The following is a 17,423-nucleotide window of genomic DNA, read 5'->3' as shown; positions in this document are numbered from 1 at the left end:
TGAATTTCCATTTCATTTCACATCTTTTAACCGTAAAAGAATAATAATTAAAATTCTATTTTTGTAGTCCATACAAAAGTCTACAATTATTACTGGAAATTAATGTTGTTACTCATTTCAAACATTTCAAAAGCACATAGTTTCTAATATGTTGAATTTCATTACTTATCGATAGTATGAAACGCTATAAATAGTTGTACTGTACATTTTCATAACTGATCTCCAAGTGGATCTGCATAACAACCAAAGGTAGTTTTTTCAAGTTTAACAAAAAGTCCAAAATACACCTCTTAAAAACAACTCTTATTTGTAAAAGACTACATAATGATCGCTTTTGGCTGCTGCAATAGTCTGTCCAAGCAGGTTGATAAAAATTAAGCCAAGCATAACAACAAAACTGCTTCTCTTACATGTAAAAAAAAAAAAAAAAAAAAAAGGAAAAGCTTGTTATAGTGCAGTAGAATAGTAGCCCTACCAAAATATTTCATGACTGGCTACTAGCGAGAATTTTTTTTAGGATAAAAGTACACTTATAGCAAGTGTGAAAAACACCGTGGCATAAGCCGGTAGTGACGTCGCATGGCCACAGTGACGTCACAAACATCATAAACCATCTGAAACTTTAAATTATCATAAGTCTGGAACCATTAATCCTACGGGCTTAATTCATACATCGTTGGAACTGGAATCACATGCTCTACAAATCATTATATCTGAATCATATTCGTAAAATAATATCTTCATGGAGAAATTTGCATATTTTCCATTTTGTATGCTTCTTACTTCACATTTTTGTATTTCTATACACAACGGGCTCACATTGATGGAAACACCCATTACATTTATTATAGCTTATAAAACAATCTTTCTAACAAGATCAGATAGGTTATTAGACTTTATTACTTCCTGACATATTCAAGTTTTAGAACAAATTTGACATAAAAATAAAATAAAAGCCTTGAATGTGCAGAAATTTCAAATATTTCAAATGAGGATAATGCAGACACTATTGATCCGACATACTTGAGCCATGCACCATTGAATCCAGAATCACAAGTACTATAAATCATTATACCAGAGTCATATCGTAACATATCTTCATGGAGAAATTTGAATATTTTTATTTTCTGCATCCATTTTAGTTCACAATTTTGCATTTCAATACACAACGGACTCACAAATCAGAATATCTCAGACATTTTCAATTAGAAACACTTCAAAAAATTAGTAGGTGATGTTGGGGATGCCGTTCGTGATGCTTGTGCTTTTAATTCTATGAGTGATAAATATCCTTCGTGGTCATATGTTTAACAAGGTCATCAAATTTGACTGTTCCTTTACAAACCAGTTCACTCCTTCCACATCAGTGCCAACCGTAGTGCTGTCCTTTGTCCAGCCAAATGTCAGCTGCCTTGTCAATAACACAGTTGATTCGATTTAACAGCATTAAACGTAAACGACGCCATCTTACAAAATTTTAGCATCACCATATCACTATATCGAACGAGAAACACCATTCTCTTTGTACATAGGTCTTATGCTCCATGTCAGAACTAGAAAATAGATCAGAAACAGAAAACATTATAGATTTGATTTTTAAACATGGAATTTGTGTCTCATACGACAGAGTTCAGCAGGTTTCTGCAACAGTAACAAATAGTTCGTGTATTTCTTTCTTTCTTTTTCTTTTTCTTTCTTTCTTTCTTTCTTTTTTTTTGAATATTATGAAGTTGTGTCCTCCAAACCTCCTCACTGATGTCTTCACCACTGCTGCTATAGACAATGTTGGTCACAATCCTTCATCTTCAACAACAATAGATAGTTTCCACGGTACCAGATTTTCAATTAATCAACATCTTTCCGTGCTATATTCTAACCTACAATCCTCATACTACAGATTTCCCAGTATTAGTGCAAAAAAAAAAAAAAAAAAAAAAGGACAGGAAAATAAAGACGTACAGACTCATGCACCACAGTTCCTGTAGTTCCTACTGTCATACGTGATCCACATATGTCAACAGTTAACCCTATTTTCCCAACTTCTTCGAGTCCTATAAATGCTGCAACAGACTGGCTTGATTCTGTGTATACAGCAAGTACAAGTGAAACGAAATTCTCTGATGAGACGATATCATGGGCAGCCTATGATATCCATAGTACGCCATAGTACGCCAAAATCTCAACTCGCATTATTACCTGTACTTGAGGAAGCCGTTCATTCTCCAATGATGGTTCGACATGCCATGGATATTGTTTCATCAGTAGTTTCACATCTTAACCCTCTCCAGACACCAGCTATTACAGGTGATCAATTAGTGTATGCCCTGATGAAACAAGTGCAATGGAAATATCCAGAGAAGTATTTATAATGATGAGAGAGCTTCATATTGAAATGGCTATCATGAGTACGATTGGAACTTGGTTAGAAGGATCGGAATGGGATCAGATATTAGTCAAGGCAGATGTCACCACATCAGGGAATCTCTCCTGAAAGCCTCTCATGTTAAAAGAACTAGATATGTTCATCAAGTGTCATCAGCTATTCTTCAGCGAGAAGTGTATAGTCATTACTCTGAAGCCTCTAGTGATCAAGATATTGCATTTGATGAATGGTGTAATAAGAGAATTGGCGAATCGTCACAGTTCGTGCTCTGGACTACAATACTAAAACTTGAAATTTTACTGCTTCAGCTTGTGAAGAGTGTACGGCTGGCAAATTTCAGTCTATTCTTTGACACTCTTCTTCAGGCTTGCCCGTGGTTCTTTGTCTGTGCCCATCAGATATTCGTAAAGGTTTACTACCTTGAAGCCATATTTACTATGCCAGGTGGATTCCAGTATTCATACAGAATCTCCTTGAATTTCCAACTAGACATCTTCAAATGTACTCCGAGTTTCAGAGAAATCATTTCTGAAGTAGAAAGAGTGAGAAGGGTTTTTCACATATCGCAGTGATCATCTACATGAGCAAAATAATAAAATCGTGAAAACCGATTGTGGTGCTGTAGATATGTTGGATAAACCTTTTTCCCTTCTGAAATGGGTGGTGGCTGGTCCTGCAATCTCAAGTATTATTTATAACTAAGAACAGGAGACTGGTTTAGTTGATAGGATGGGTGTAGATACAGAACACAGAGAACTCACATACGTGTTAGATTTGAGGTACCGAAACACTTGTCATACGTGCTAGAGCAATTTTGTGAACAAGGAAACCCGTTTGAAGAAGATAGTCTTATGATAGCTGTTACCAAAGGAATTATGTCAACTGAAGCAGAGGTTTCTGTTCTTCAGGAAGCAGCAGTGGGTAAACAGTAGTACGATACATATGAAGTATGAAGTAAGTAAGTATATGAAGTAAGTTTCTTCTACGCTCCACTTGCAACCCAAACATTTCACAACAAGTACTTATTACTTAAAGAAAGCTATTATATATGATTTGTTAATGACGATGTGATATACAAAATGCCGAGTAATGACTTATAGTGTGCGCAGGAGCGCTTTCAAAATCGGAAACGGTCAAAGTCTGAAATGCGTGTTCGGAGTTTTGATTGTGATGATTTTTGTTAGTTAATCACACTTTTCTACTCAACCTGAATAATCACGACGGTGAGAATGAAGGTATGAAGATGAGAGGAGTATAGAGACACACACAAGCTACCGTTTATGTTGGGATATTAACCAGTTGAGAATACTTCAAGAGCATTGCCTGAACGAACTTAGAAACAATGGAGAGGGAGCGGGAATTATAACTGTGATTGTAAATCTTCTTGTCTGCACCTTGTTCTGTTTCTCGCAAAAATTTGCAAAATATCATCTCTCTATGACTTACCGTTTCCGAGATATGGCTCCTTAAATCTCCCGAAATTCGAACTTTTTGGTGAATATCTGGAGGACGGTGGCCAGTTGGACAGTAGCTAGTTGATCATTGACCACCGGTTACTATTTGGTACCAAAATGTTCACCATCCTCTTAAGTATTGATCAACACCAATATAACCTCTCTGTGACTTACGGTTCCCAAGATATGGCTCCTTAAATATCCCGAAATCGAATTTTTTTTTTTTTTTTTTTTTGCCAAAATCACGAGAACGGTAAGTCATAGTTCGATACTGAATTTTCTCTGCCTGTGTATCTGTCTGGTATTTGCGATTTTTTTTTTTTAATTCCAATTTAGAACCCCGCATTTGATTGAACATCAAAAACTATCTGAGAAAGTGGTTAAATTTTTTCCAAATATTAATTGGTGGCTACTGGCCAAACCAGTGACCAGTTGGACAGTGGCCACTGGTTACTATTTGGTACCAAAATATTTACCATCCTCTTAGGTATTGATCAACACCTATATCATCTCTCTATAACTTACTTTCCCGAGATATGGCTCTTTAAATATTTGGAAATCGGCCATTTTTTGGCCAAAATCACGAGAACAGTTAGTCATAAAGAGATTATATTGGTGTTAATCAATACCTAAGAGGACGGTAAACATTTTGGTACCAATAATAATGGGTCGCCATTGGCCGCCAATTGGTCACTGGCCAAACCAACGGCCAATTGGGCAGTGGCCACCGGTTACTATTTGGTACTAAAATATTTACCATCCTCTTAGGTATTGATCAACACCAATATGATTTCTCTATGACTTACGGTTTTCGAGAAATGGCTCCTTAAATATTGGGGGGGGGGGGGAAAAATTAACCACTTTCTCAGATAGTTTTTGATGCTCAATCCAATGCAGGGTTCTAAATTTTTAAAAAAAATTGCAAATACCAGACAGACGCACAGGTAGAGAATTCAGTAACGAACTTTTTAAGTTCGTTGAAAATGAAGGTAAATAAGGAGAATAATAACTTTTTTGAACTTCAAACAATTGTAGAATAGGGGCTTGAGGGATAGGAACTTAACAAATTTCGTTTTTTACCAAAGATTGATAACTACCAGTGAGTTGTTTAATAGCATTGATATTTGAAATGTTTCCAATTTAATTGAATTTGTTGGCATAATTTTTCCAACTACTTGTATCGCCAGGAATTTTTGTTCATATATCTAGTTGTGTGATATTTTTATCTCTACATACATACAAAACATACCTTGTATCTCTACATACATACAAACCTTAAATTCAAAACTTTCATTCACTAAGAAATTAAGTAATTACTATAATTTCAAACACATGTAGTAGCCAAACTATATTTTGGATTTTTAATTAAAGTATAAAGGTTAAACATATTCTTCACCTCAATTGATCAATATTGAGAAATTCGTACAGAAGGCACCTTCTGAATTTCCATTTCATTTCACATTTTTTTAACCGTAAAAGAATAATAATTAAAATTCTATTTTTGTAGTCCATACAAAATAAAATTACAAAAGTCTACAATTATTACTGGAAATTACGGGAAAGACTTATCGAACTCAACAAATCCATACATGATGTCATAAAGCGAAACAATCTGCATCTCTTCAAGTTGAAAAGAAATCCTTTTTTTTTTTTTTTCAAGCAAAAGGAAAAGTATCTTTTCTGAGCCATGACTCGAACACTCTTTGCAAGCTCTGTCAGCAGCGTGATGGTGACACCGACGCCTTTTTCGCACACGAGAATCATGCCTATCCACCATCCATATCTGAGTTTGGACCATTAAGAAAACCATCTAGCAAATCAGATATCACCCAATGCATGAAGAAGAAAGCATCTCCAACCGATACCCTCACTGATGACTTACCCAAGGCAACTGCAGTAATACTTGATGCAGCAGCCATAGTACACACGCTGCCACCAGCCATCAAAAACATTTGCTGATTATGCTTCTGGAGTATTTGTCTCCTACGTTCAGCAACCATTAAGACATGTGTCAAGGCTAGATCCCATGTTTGATAGGTATTTCTCTAACAGCCTGGAAGCTTGTGCCCGTGAGATACGTGGCTCGGATCAAAAGATTTTAGTGCTCCCAACGACTTGTGTGCCGAAACAATCCAACAGTTTTATATCAGTAGATGAAAACAAAGATCAGTTATTTACTGGCTGACTGTGTAGTGCAGATACAACCTCATGAAAAATCTCTTATATGTACATACGATGATGTGGTAAAACTTCTTCAAATGCTTTGCATACAAGCAGAATATCACCAACCACCCATGAGGAAGCAGATACCAGACTTTTATTTCACGTGAAAGATGCTGTTGCTGCTGGCCACACTCATATTGTGATAGTGACGGTAGATTCTGAATTGGTACTGTTAGCAGTGTTTGCATATGAATTCATAGCAAATTTGGAACAATCGTGGGTTGAGTTTGGTGTTGGAAAGAAAGAGAACTACATTCCAGTCCATACTATAGCCACTGCATGTCATCAGATATCCCTAAAAGTTTACCATTCTTCCATGCTTTTACAGATTGTGATACTGTGTCTGCATTTGCAGGCATTGGTAAAACGACAGCATGGAAAACATAAGAGCAATTTCCGGAAGTAACTGATGCATTCCACAGGCTATCAGAAGATGACAGTTCCAAAGAACATCATGATTTTCAGCTCATTCAGCGGTTCGCGATTCTAATGTATGACAAAACCAGTACATGTGACAAAGTTAAAGATTTGATACGAGTGTTCTTTACGAAGACAACAATATCAGTAGAGCATATTCCACCAACCGAAGCTGCTCTGATTCATCACACAAAAACAGCAGCTTTATAGGTAAATATATGGAGATAGTGGAAAGTCTGCAACCCTAAATTAAAAGATTATGTTTAGTATGCTGACAGAAGGTGATTTCTGGATAGCATGCCCTATAGCTACTATTCCTGAGGCATCACGCTCCTGTCAAGAACTCATATCGTGCGGTTGTAAGAAGCAGTGTTCATCAAATTACAAGTGTGTAAAGCATTCTCTCTCTCTTGTACAGTCTTATGTGCACGCGTTGCTCAGTACTATGGGAATAACAGATGCTCTTTTTCCTCTTATAAACTATGATAATAGGTATTACACGGGAACAAAGCGATCTGCACATGTTTGGCGGTGACTAGTGTACTTGCTAAAAACAAAGTGATATCACTGCTATTTTTTCTTTTAATATTTACATGTAAATAAATTTTTAAAAAATGTTAGCTTATTGCAACAAAACTGGAATTTCAGATCCACATACAGTTCCACATTTATCAAAAGCCTTAAAGTAATCACTGTTTAGCATAAACATGCTGAAATCTAGATATGCAAATGTTGCACTGAAAATATTATTTTGGTAAAGATTTGGCCTAAATATCTGTTCCCTCTTGTTTTTTATTCTCTTTTTCTTGTTCTGAAGTTGTTTTTTTTGAAATGTTCGTAATTGAAGATTTCTGAAATATTCTGATTTGTGAGTCCGTTGTGTGTTGAAATACAAAACTGTGAACAAAAATGGACGCAAAAAATGAAAATATTCAAATTTCTTCATGTAGATATTTTACGAATATGACTCTGGTATAATGATTTAGGCCCTATAGTACTTGTGATTCCGGATCCAATGTTGCATGGATCAAGTATGTCGAATCAATAGTGTCTGCATTATCCTCATTTGAAATATTTGAAATTTCTGCACATTCAGGGCTTTTACCTTATTTTTATGTCAAACATGTTATAAAAATTGGATATGTCAGGAAGTAATAAAGTCTAATAACCTATTTGGTCTTGTTAGAAAGATTGTTTTATAAGCTATAATAAGTGTAATGGGTGTTTCCATCAATTTGACCCCGTTGTGTATTGAAATTCAAAAATGTGAACTAAAAAGGATACAAAAATGGAAAATATGCAAATTTCTCCATGAAGATATTATTTTACGAATATGACTCTGATATAACGATTTGTAGAGCTTGTGATTCCGGTTCCAACGGTGTACGAATCAAGTCCGTACGATCAATGGTTCCAGAGTTATGATGATTTAAAGTTTCAGATGGTCGGCCACGTTTGTGACGTCACTGTGGCCATTCGACGTCATTACCAGCTTGTGTCCCGGTGTTTTTCAGACTTCCTATAAGTTTACTTTTATCCTGAAAAGGTCCCGCTTGTAGCCAGTCACGAAATTGGCACTATTTTGTTCATATTTACTGCACTAGTAAGGTGAGTGTAAGGTGAGTGAATTCTACTTCGCCCCGGGCACCGAGATCTCTAGCTACGGCTCTGTGCACAATAGTTTCAGGATGGTTTTACTCTGTCCTACAGGACCGCCATAAATCCTACTGTTTCCAAGAACATTCCAATATTCTTGAGCCAAGAATTTCAGAGTTGTTTATGTGTATGGAAAGCTAGGATAATGGAAATCAGTGGGGAATGAGAATCGCCCAAGTTTCTCGAAAAACACATACACAGACTCACTTCTGACACTTGCTACTCTCATGTCATAATAACATTAAACACTGTAGTTAATGACTTGATTCTGTCAGTCAATAGAGAAAAGTTATTGAAGATAATTTTTATTTCAGCATTTCATTACAAAATTATAATATCTGTTTAATTAAGTTATATCTAGCACCTTCATTGTCTCACATTTTCAGTTATAATTTTCGATACTGTGTTTCATTAACTTTTTATTAAGTATTATGTTATTATTACCGATTCTCGATTTAAACCAAAAATGTACAATTTACGGATAGTCTCTGTTTAAAGGAACGAGAATCACATTAATAAAATGATTTTTTACTGTACGTTCTCAAATAAATAATTTTTTAGGGATTAAAATGAGACAACATTATTAATTTTATATAATAATGTTGATAGATGCTGACTATTTGTTTTATCTTTATCCACTTTGTTATTAATTAATATGGAATTAAGTTTCCGATTACCCCAAAATGTGGGAAAGGGGGATCAATATAGTTATTTTCTATTTCTTCTGTATAGTTACTTTTGGTGAACATATTGCACATTGCACAAACTTTTCTAAGGATTAGATCGTTGATAATTCATGTAATATATGACTTATTAACGAAAAACAAAGTGCTGAAATCTGGACCGAGTTCCTTAATTGTGTCAATCCGTTAATGTATTAACGGATAACGGGATAACGGAGACTACCCGCGGCTGTCTGTTAATCATATCTCAAATATATAAACTATTTTTAAATTATTTTTTTGCAAAATTCTAGAGCAATTACGTCGACGTAGCTCATTAATGGAGTCAATCCGTTAAAGTATTAGCGGATAACGACAATTTTAACGGTGGCTAAGTGTAACCAGTACCGCATACATGTAAGTATTTTTTAAAATCTGTTTTTATCGATTATCTCGTTTGAATTCCTTAATGGAATCACTACGTTAACGTGTTAAAGAGTGCTGGGAACTTTTACGGTAACTGTCTATAATTTATATCCCATACATGTAAGCGTATTTTTAAAATTATTTTCTACGAAGTGAAAGCTAGAACAATTATCTCGGCAGAGTTTGTTAGTAGATTAAATCCGTTAATATATTAATGGATAATGAAAACTTTAACGGTGAAAATCTATTGCCCATATCCCATATATGTAAGCACACTTCTAAATTCTGTTTTTTTTTTCTGCAGTAGAACGATTATCTCAGCCGAGTTCGTTAATGGAATCAATCCGTTAAGATATTAACGGATAATTGCGACTTTAACGGTGGCTATGGATAGTCCATAACTCATACATGTAACATAATTATTGAATTATATTCTTGCAATGGATAGCTAGACCGATTTTTTCGGCCAAGTTTGTTAATGGGGTCAGTCCATTAGCATTTTAACGTAGAACAGTCATGTTAACGGTGACTATTTATAGTCCATATCTGATACATCTAATCGAATTTTTGAATTTTGTTTTTGGCCATATAGAGTTAGAGAGATTATCTTGACAGAGTTTATTAATGGAGTCAATACGTTAACATCCTTAACGGGTAACGGTGAAATTAATAGTGTCTATCCATATCCTACTCATTCATAAACATAATGTTAGTTTCGCGTAAACTAATCTGCAACCCTCAAAACATATAAGAGTTACGTGTTGCATACAGAACTAGATTAAAATATTTAGTATAGATATTCTTAATCTTTAAACGCAAGTACAGTCATTCATAAATGTATACTTCACAGGATCCTGTTTTTACAGTCTTAAGTAGAGATTATATTACAGTGTGTATCCAAAGAAGAAAAAGGAGTTTTTGTTTTCTTCTTTAATAAAATATCTCAAGAGCCCGTCAAGCTAAGAAGGTGACGAAGCTCGGTATATAAACTCCCCACTAAAGTTAATTTGAGGAGCTCTTGCTTAACCTGTTTTCTTTATGTTCATCCAGGAGTAATTTCTTGAGATTGATAACAAAACCGGTTTCCATACAAGACTGTGAATAGTGTGCACCGTTTAGATGGTGGTTTTGTTTCTAGTTATTTATCAGCTAAGGATATCTGTATTCGTATTGTTCCTGGATACTTTCTGCTTCTGTTTCCTTAATCCGCTTCGCACAGTAACTTTGCGAATCACTGTTCGTGGGGGGTCGTTATTAAACATAATATAGGATATTTCTGATAGAAAATGCAGATACAGAATAAACAAATGCAATTCTTATCTTTCATGTGATATGAGACATAGTGGCTCTGCGCACAAAACAGTCGTAAACTAAGGCAACAATAATGAACTATCTAATATAAACACAACAATAATCAATTCAATCTGGGCTGTTATTCGTGGTCCCTTCTGTATGCAGGGATGAAGCATGGATGGGTCAGTTGCCCCAGGCTCCTCCCCATAGAAGAAAACGTCTGTCAGGTTCTTCACGAAACTATTTGAAAGTCGGTCCTTGATTTCAATATTTTTATACAGATAATGAATCACCATTTTCTAAGACATTTTCCTGACTGCTAATAACGTCTTAAAATGCATTTATAGTGGGATATCACTACCATTGTTAAAAGACAAATTTGGTTAAAAAAAAAAAGGTAAGATGGAATCCATCTCTGAATATTTGATTCTACAAAAATTTTCTAATTTTTTCTTAAGTATTAATTTGTAAATCACTTATTATTAAATGTCGACTAAAAAGCAGGGAATTCATGTTATTGTTCCGTTCAAAATCTTTTGTCGTCGCGAAGTCTGTCGTGGGATTTGAAGCTTAAAATATATAAAACGATAATCATGCCTGTTGTTCTGTATAGGTTACCAAACATGGTCTCTCACTCTCAAGGGCGCCGATCCTGGGGGGGGGGCGAGGGGGCCCCTCCAAAACTCATGTGGGCCCCCTCATTGTATTTGTAAATTTACAATATTTGACATAATTTGACTGCAATTTGTCTTAAAATCCTCATATATGCTTTCTGCCTCTGAATGGGCCCCACATATTTACAGAGAAATCGGCGCCCTTGCTCACTTTGAGGGAAGAACCTAGACTGAAAGTATTTGAGAATAAAATCCTGAAATGAATATTTGGACCCAAGAGGAACGGGAATGGGGAATTGCGGAGACACTTCATAACGAGGAATGACATAATTTATATAATTTACCAAACATTATTAGCGTCATCAAACCTAGGCGGCTCAGGTGGGTAGGTTATGTAGCCAGAATGGGACAAAGCAAGAAAGCTTTCAAAGTTTTAACTAGAAGTCCAATCGGAAAACGACCATTAGGAAGACCAAGGCTCAGATGGGAGGACAATATTATGATGGATCTCGCAGAAATAGCAATACAAAATAGAAACTGGATCCAGTTGGCTAAGGATAGAAGTCAATGGAGAGATTTTGTGAACGCGACATTGAATTTCCGGGTTCCGCAGGCCATAGAGTTAGTCAGTTAGTCACGTACCATCTAATTATTCGATTTTAAGCATTGAAAATATACAGTTTCATACAAGTGTAATTTTTGTTATCTTCGTTGTAAGTTATAAATAGAATCCACCCGGAAGTGAAACAAACAAAAACGGTATGAAAGCAAAAATAAGTGAAGTCTAGTTCAATTACAATAAAAATAAGCAAGTGAAACAAAATAAACAAAAAGAAAAAAAGTGTTTGAAAGCAACTTATGAATAACAAGTAAGATGATTTGAAGCTTATACATTCACTTAGCATGAAGAATGGCCATTAATTTTGTTTTTAATACCTGTCTAACACCCATCATAAACAAAAACAAGAAAAAGGAATGAACAGTATAATGACGACTTATTTAAAGAGACATATACCAGTAACACTTTAATAAATCAAACGTCTCTGTGTGTTATTAATCAACAAAACATCAGTGGTGTACTAACCAACAGCCAGGAAAGGCTAGGGGAAAAATAATAAGTAAATGCAAAATTTGAAATGGAATATTTATGCCCTGGGTTTTAATGAGTTATTCTGTCTATCCACCCACTCTTTCTAGCCAAGAGGATTATATGAGTATGTGAGGGCACATAAAAAATATGCGCAAGTGCATTTCATTGCCCCTTATATATATATATATATATATATATATATATATATATATATATATATATATATAAACTTTTAATAGAGGGTAATTCAGTGTTAACGTACCGCAAATAACAGCATGCAATACCTACACTAATAATTGTGTCATAACCTGTGGGAAATCTGATGCCAACAGCAAGCTAATAGTAATAATACTATGTAGCAAAAAAAAAAAAGAAAAGAAAAAGAAAGAAAAAAGAAATAACACTTTAATTCACTTGGGAACTTAAATGCGTTCAAAAATTATCCCCTCAGGAGACTTTTGCTTCTCTTCTCTTCTTTTTTTTTTTTTCACTTGTCTGATTTTGATCACTTACTCAGGGACGCGTGCGTTACTTGCATGTTAAATAAACTTCATATATGTATTACATGCACAATGGTCCACTGACTTATGCCCACACATGCTTCTCCGTTTTACGATCTTTTTTTTTTTTTAAGTATTAATATGGAGTTGTTTTGTTTTTAATTTTTCTTTTCACACTACTTGAAAATCTATTTGCATTCATCAAATGTGTTTCTTAAAATATTACTTTTAATATTTACTAATTTGATTGAATTTTAAGTGACGTGTGTGTTCAGCGTATCGATTTCTATTCCTGCAATTTTTGGTCTTCTAGTCGAGGTTCTCAATTTTGTAAACTCAAGTGGCACTAAAATAGGGCTCTCACCTTTTGCTAAGCCTGAAACTCGATACAGTACAGATTACCTGTTCCTCAGACACACTTTTATAAATGAAACAATGCATATAGAACAGTAGAAAGAAATACATATATTTTTCATCATCATCATCATCATAAGCATTCTGCCATTATTGGCAGGTCATTTGCCGCAACTGAGAAGCTTTCATGCTCCATGTTCTTCTGCTAACTTCTTTGCCTTCACGTACGATTTTTCTGTTTTGATATCGTCCATCAACTGTAGCCTCCTTCTCCCTCTCCCTCTCTTCCCTGCACCACACCTTTAAGCATGTCCCTCATGATACAATTTCATCTTAGCCAATGTTCCAACCAGTTTCTCTTCTTCTTCTCAATAATATCTAATACTGTTGTTTTCTTCCCCACCATTTCTAAGACCCTCTCATTTGTTTAACTCTCGACCAACTAATTCTCTCCATTCTTCTCCACACTCAGATTTCAAAAACTTTTAGTCTTTTTCATCACTTTTTTATGTCCATGTCTCTGCCTCATAGAGCGCAATACTCCACACGAAGCATTTTATGAGTCTTTTACTCAATTATTTATTCAAGGTCACGCAAAATAGTATTTTCTTCCTCCTAAAAGCTTTTTTTCCTATCCTTGTTTATATTTCACCTTCACACTTCATATCATCAACCAGGTGTCAGAAACTAGTCACCTGTTCGATTTTCTTCCCTCCTATTTCTGTATTTGACACCGATCGTTTAGTTCCAATTACCATGACTTTTATCTTCCTAACATTAATGTTCATCTCATAGTCTTCACAGCCTTTCCACAAATTTTCTAACATCTTATTAATTTTCATTTCAGATTCCGCCACACGTACCATGTCATCTGCAAACAGTATACATTAAATCATACTACCTTCTACCGAAATGCTCTCTTGATTATATAGACTCTTTTCCACTATCTGTTCTAAATAGATATTAAATAATGTTGGCGAGAGACAGCATCCCTGTCGAACTCTTCCATTGCACTCTCCTCTGCAATTGCCTCTCCTTTTCTAACTCTTAATTCTTAGTTCATATATAAGTGTGTTATGAGTGTTCTATCATCCCCTTCTAACCTAACTTTTTTTTTTTAGAACTCGTAACAACAATTCCCAATTCAAGGGGTCAAAAGCTTTTTTCTAGATCAATAAATGAACGAAAATTGCAATGAAAAGAATTATCCTACACTAACAGCACATGAAGCAGGAAAACTCGTAGCATCATGACGTGTAAGCTTGTTGACGGTTCGTTGAACAGAAGGAATGAACCATTGAACCTTTACAAACAAAGAATAGCATCATTCACAGTGATTTCACTTCTGCCAACATGAGGAAAATTTTAGTGATAGAGATATTTCGATTATCATAGGCATTCGTCGTGCGTCGAAATTTATAAATGTCGCTAAGAATTTCTGTTGAATATTTTGCAAATATTTTAGTTAATTTTTCCTTCTGGTATACAATGGCTTCCTTCTTGCAAGGAACCCCTCGGATGCGAGGTTGCAAGTGCAATCTCTAGTAAGGTTCATTTGGAAGTGCAGTGTGAACAATGTTGACAGAAAAAATATCAGCTACTAATGACTCATCATGTGCAACACAAGGGAAACAAAGAATACATGTCCGGAAGGTGCAGAGATCAACCTTGTAAGGGATGTATGTGTTACACTTCACAAAACGGACATCGCCAACATTCACGAAATGTTCAAAACAGACCATTAACTTGCACCATGAACACCGAATGAAAAATGACGCGCCACAGTGATCACAAACGTACGCACCATCAAGATCGAAGGCGAAATCCTTGGGAGTTACTAACCGTTTAGGAAGTTCAGCTAGGTATCCACTCTTAAAGAATGCATATAGAATTGTATTGGTATAACGGGGGACGGCACCCCTTAGTGCATACTAGGGTGCAGCGTTTTACCATTTTTTTTCTCGGAATGAAATGTAATACCTGGAAAAAGTGGCCTACCTACATGGACATAACAGGTATAGATTTTTTTTTTAATCTAATAATATCTTCTGTGAGAACTACGGTCTCAAAGTTTCAAAATCTCACTGAAAATCAGAAAAAATTCCAAACTTGTTCATTAATTTTAGTTATGTTAAAGTAAACATATTTTTGGTTAAATACATGTCAGTTGCTATGAAAACCGACATTCAAGTATACAAATGCCAGTTATATGCCTTTGGGGGATAGAGGTGCCTCTTCTGAGGCCAGAAAAGGGGGCAAATTCAGTACAGTTTAGCGGTTGTGCAGGTCCTCGCTCACCTGGCCATATAGCCTGTCCAAGCGTCCCAGAGCCCACCACCTGGAGGTGACTGCACCTAGGGCTCCTCCTCCAGCCCTACCCAACCAAGGGCCAGACGAAATATATAGGACCAGATGAAATAATCCGATTCGTCATTGTCAGGAAAAATGGTCACAAATTAGAACTTTGATTGCAATTTAGACACAGCTTGCCTAGAAAGTAAGGTTAACCTGATCATTCTGTCCCTAGCATCACTGCCACATACTTGAGAGGCTGCTTAAGTGACTAATTTCACTATCTATTCTACTGCCACCGTGCGGCACTGATAGACGGTGAAGGACTATTCTGGCACAGTGTTGTCAGGAAGTGAAAGTTTGTCCATGAGCCATTTGTTTGATACCGTCCTTAGAACTGGTGGTACAGTTATTGAAACATTAGTGCTTTCCCAAAGATCATTTCAGTGTAATCTTTCGTCTCAAAATTCAGTCTGGGAATGATATCTAATAGTGTTCTGAAGATTCTCTGCTTCGTGTTCTCGAGCACTAGGACTCTTATGTAATGCATCTTGTCAAACAGCAAGTCGACCATCAGTCATCATGGCGAGAAGAACATTCTCTGGGAGTGCGAGGAATGTATTCGTCTGAATGGATGAATGGATTATAGCCTGGTATTCCCTTGGTAAGTATCTAGACCTATGAGTGGTCTCAAAGACGTGACAAGCACCATTAGCAACGGAAGACTTGAGATATCTGGGATAAGTATCTCAGGTCTTTATTGAGTTTTCTGAGCTCTTCTGGGCCGTGATGAGGTAAGTCACATTTTATTGGTTTGATTGACACCACTGGAAGCTCTTCACATTCAGAATGTTTTGAACCTATTTGACCTGTGTAAGAATAAGGGCTTGAATAAGGGCCGTCAATGTGCGTGAAGAGAGCTCGGAACGGCAGCTCATTAAAATGCAAGAGACAAATAGTCCATTTCATAGGTTTTCCTGTTAGTTCCTTCAATTTTCGATGAATACCTCCTTTCCAACCAATGTTAGTGTCTGTTCCATCACACCCAAGAGCCTCAACTTCATCAAAGCCACATTTGATTTGGTTCATGATGTACTCGAAAATAGCTGTGGTCTCGTCATGGGCATAGCCAGAGGATGGTGTCACGTCACCAACGTATTGAGAGTTAGGTTCAGTCACAATTGATAAGTGCTCTTCTCTAATGATGTCTGTGTATGTTTCAGTGTCATCCCTTTGACCATCAAGACTTTTAATGGGATCACCATTTCTAGAACTTTCTTTTAAATTCCGAGCAAGTTTAAGTTTCGCACGCCTTATTTTGCTCCTGTCCATAATTAAAGCAGGGTTATGTCGATAGATTGTTGGGAAGTTATAATTCCAGCCTTTAAAGCTGCCTGAAGCACAGTTGATGTTATATGTGCCGCAGCCCTCTCGCTTACATTGTATCTCTGAGCAATCATAGCAGTTTCAGTCAAATCTAGCTTCGGTGTAGATGTTCTGTCTATGGGTTTGGTCTCTTCCTCAGAAGAGCTATCCTCTGCTTTGTCTTCAAGGTCTGCTTCATTGTCACTAAAGTCATTTTTGTGATATAATAAATAAAATGGCCTTTATTATAAAAAATCAGTTGGAGATTAATAGTCAATTATTCTACAAAAATACAATATTCCGCTACTAGAGACAATTTTCGGATGATTTATAATTTCAAGACAGGAAAACTGACCACAATTTCTGGAGAACCATAAGTATTGAAAAAAAAACTGTGAAATTTCTATTTAATGGAAAGGTTTTGCTCTTTCAAAATGGCCCAGTTAATTTTCTTTCTAAACTTAACCGTTTATGAGAAATTAGCCGAAAACCGAATAATTTGTGATCGTCCGATATTTTTCCAAGATGGCGGCGTCAGCACGAGTCGGCTCATTCAGGACTTTTAATATATTGATGGCGACCACAATTACAACAACATTTTGAAGAGAAAATTCCATTACTTACGAGCAAGGAAGAAAATCAAATATATCTCGAGGGGTGCCGATGTGCTCACCACACATCACATCATCAAACA

The sequence above is a fragment of the Thermobia domestica genome, chromosome 3 (assembly GCF_964235325.1).
Source record: "Thermobia domestica chromosome 3, izTheDome1.hap1.1, whole genome shotgun sequence".
NCBI lineage: Eukaryota > Metazoa > Arthropoda > Insecta > Zygentoma > Lepismatidae > Thermobia > Thermobia domestica.
The sequence above is the reverse complement of the archived record's forward strand: the minus strand, read 5'-3'. Positions refer to the sequence as shown.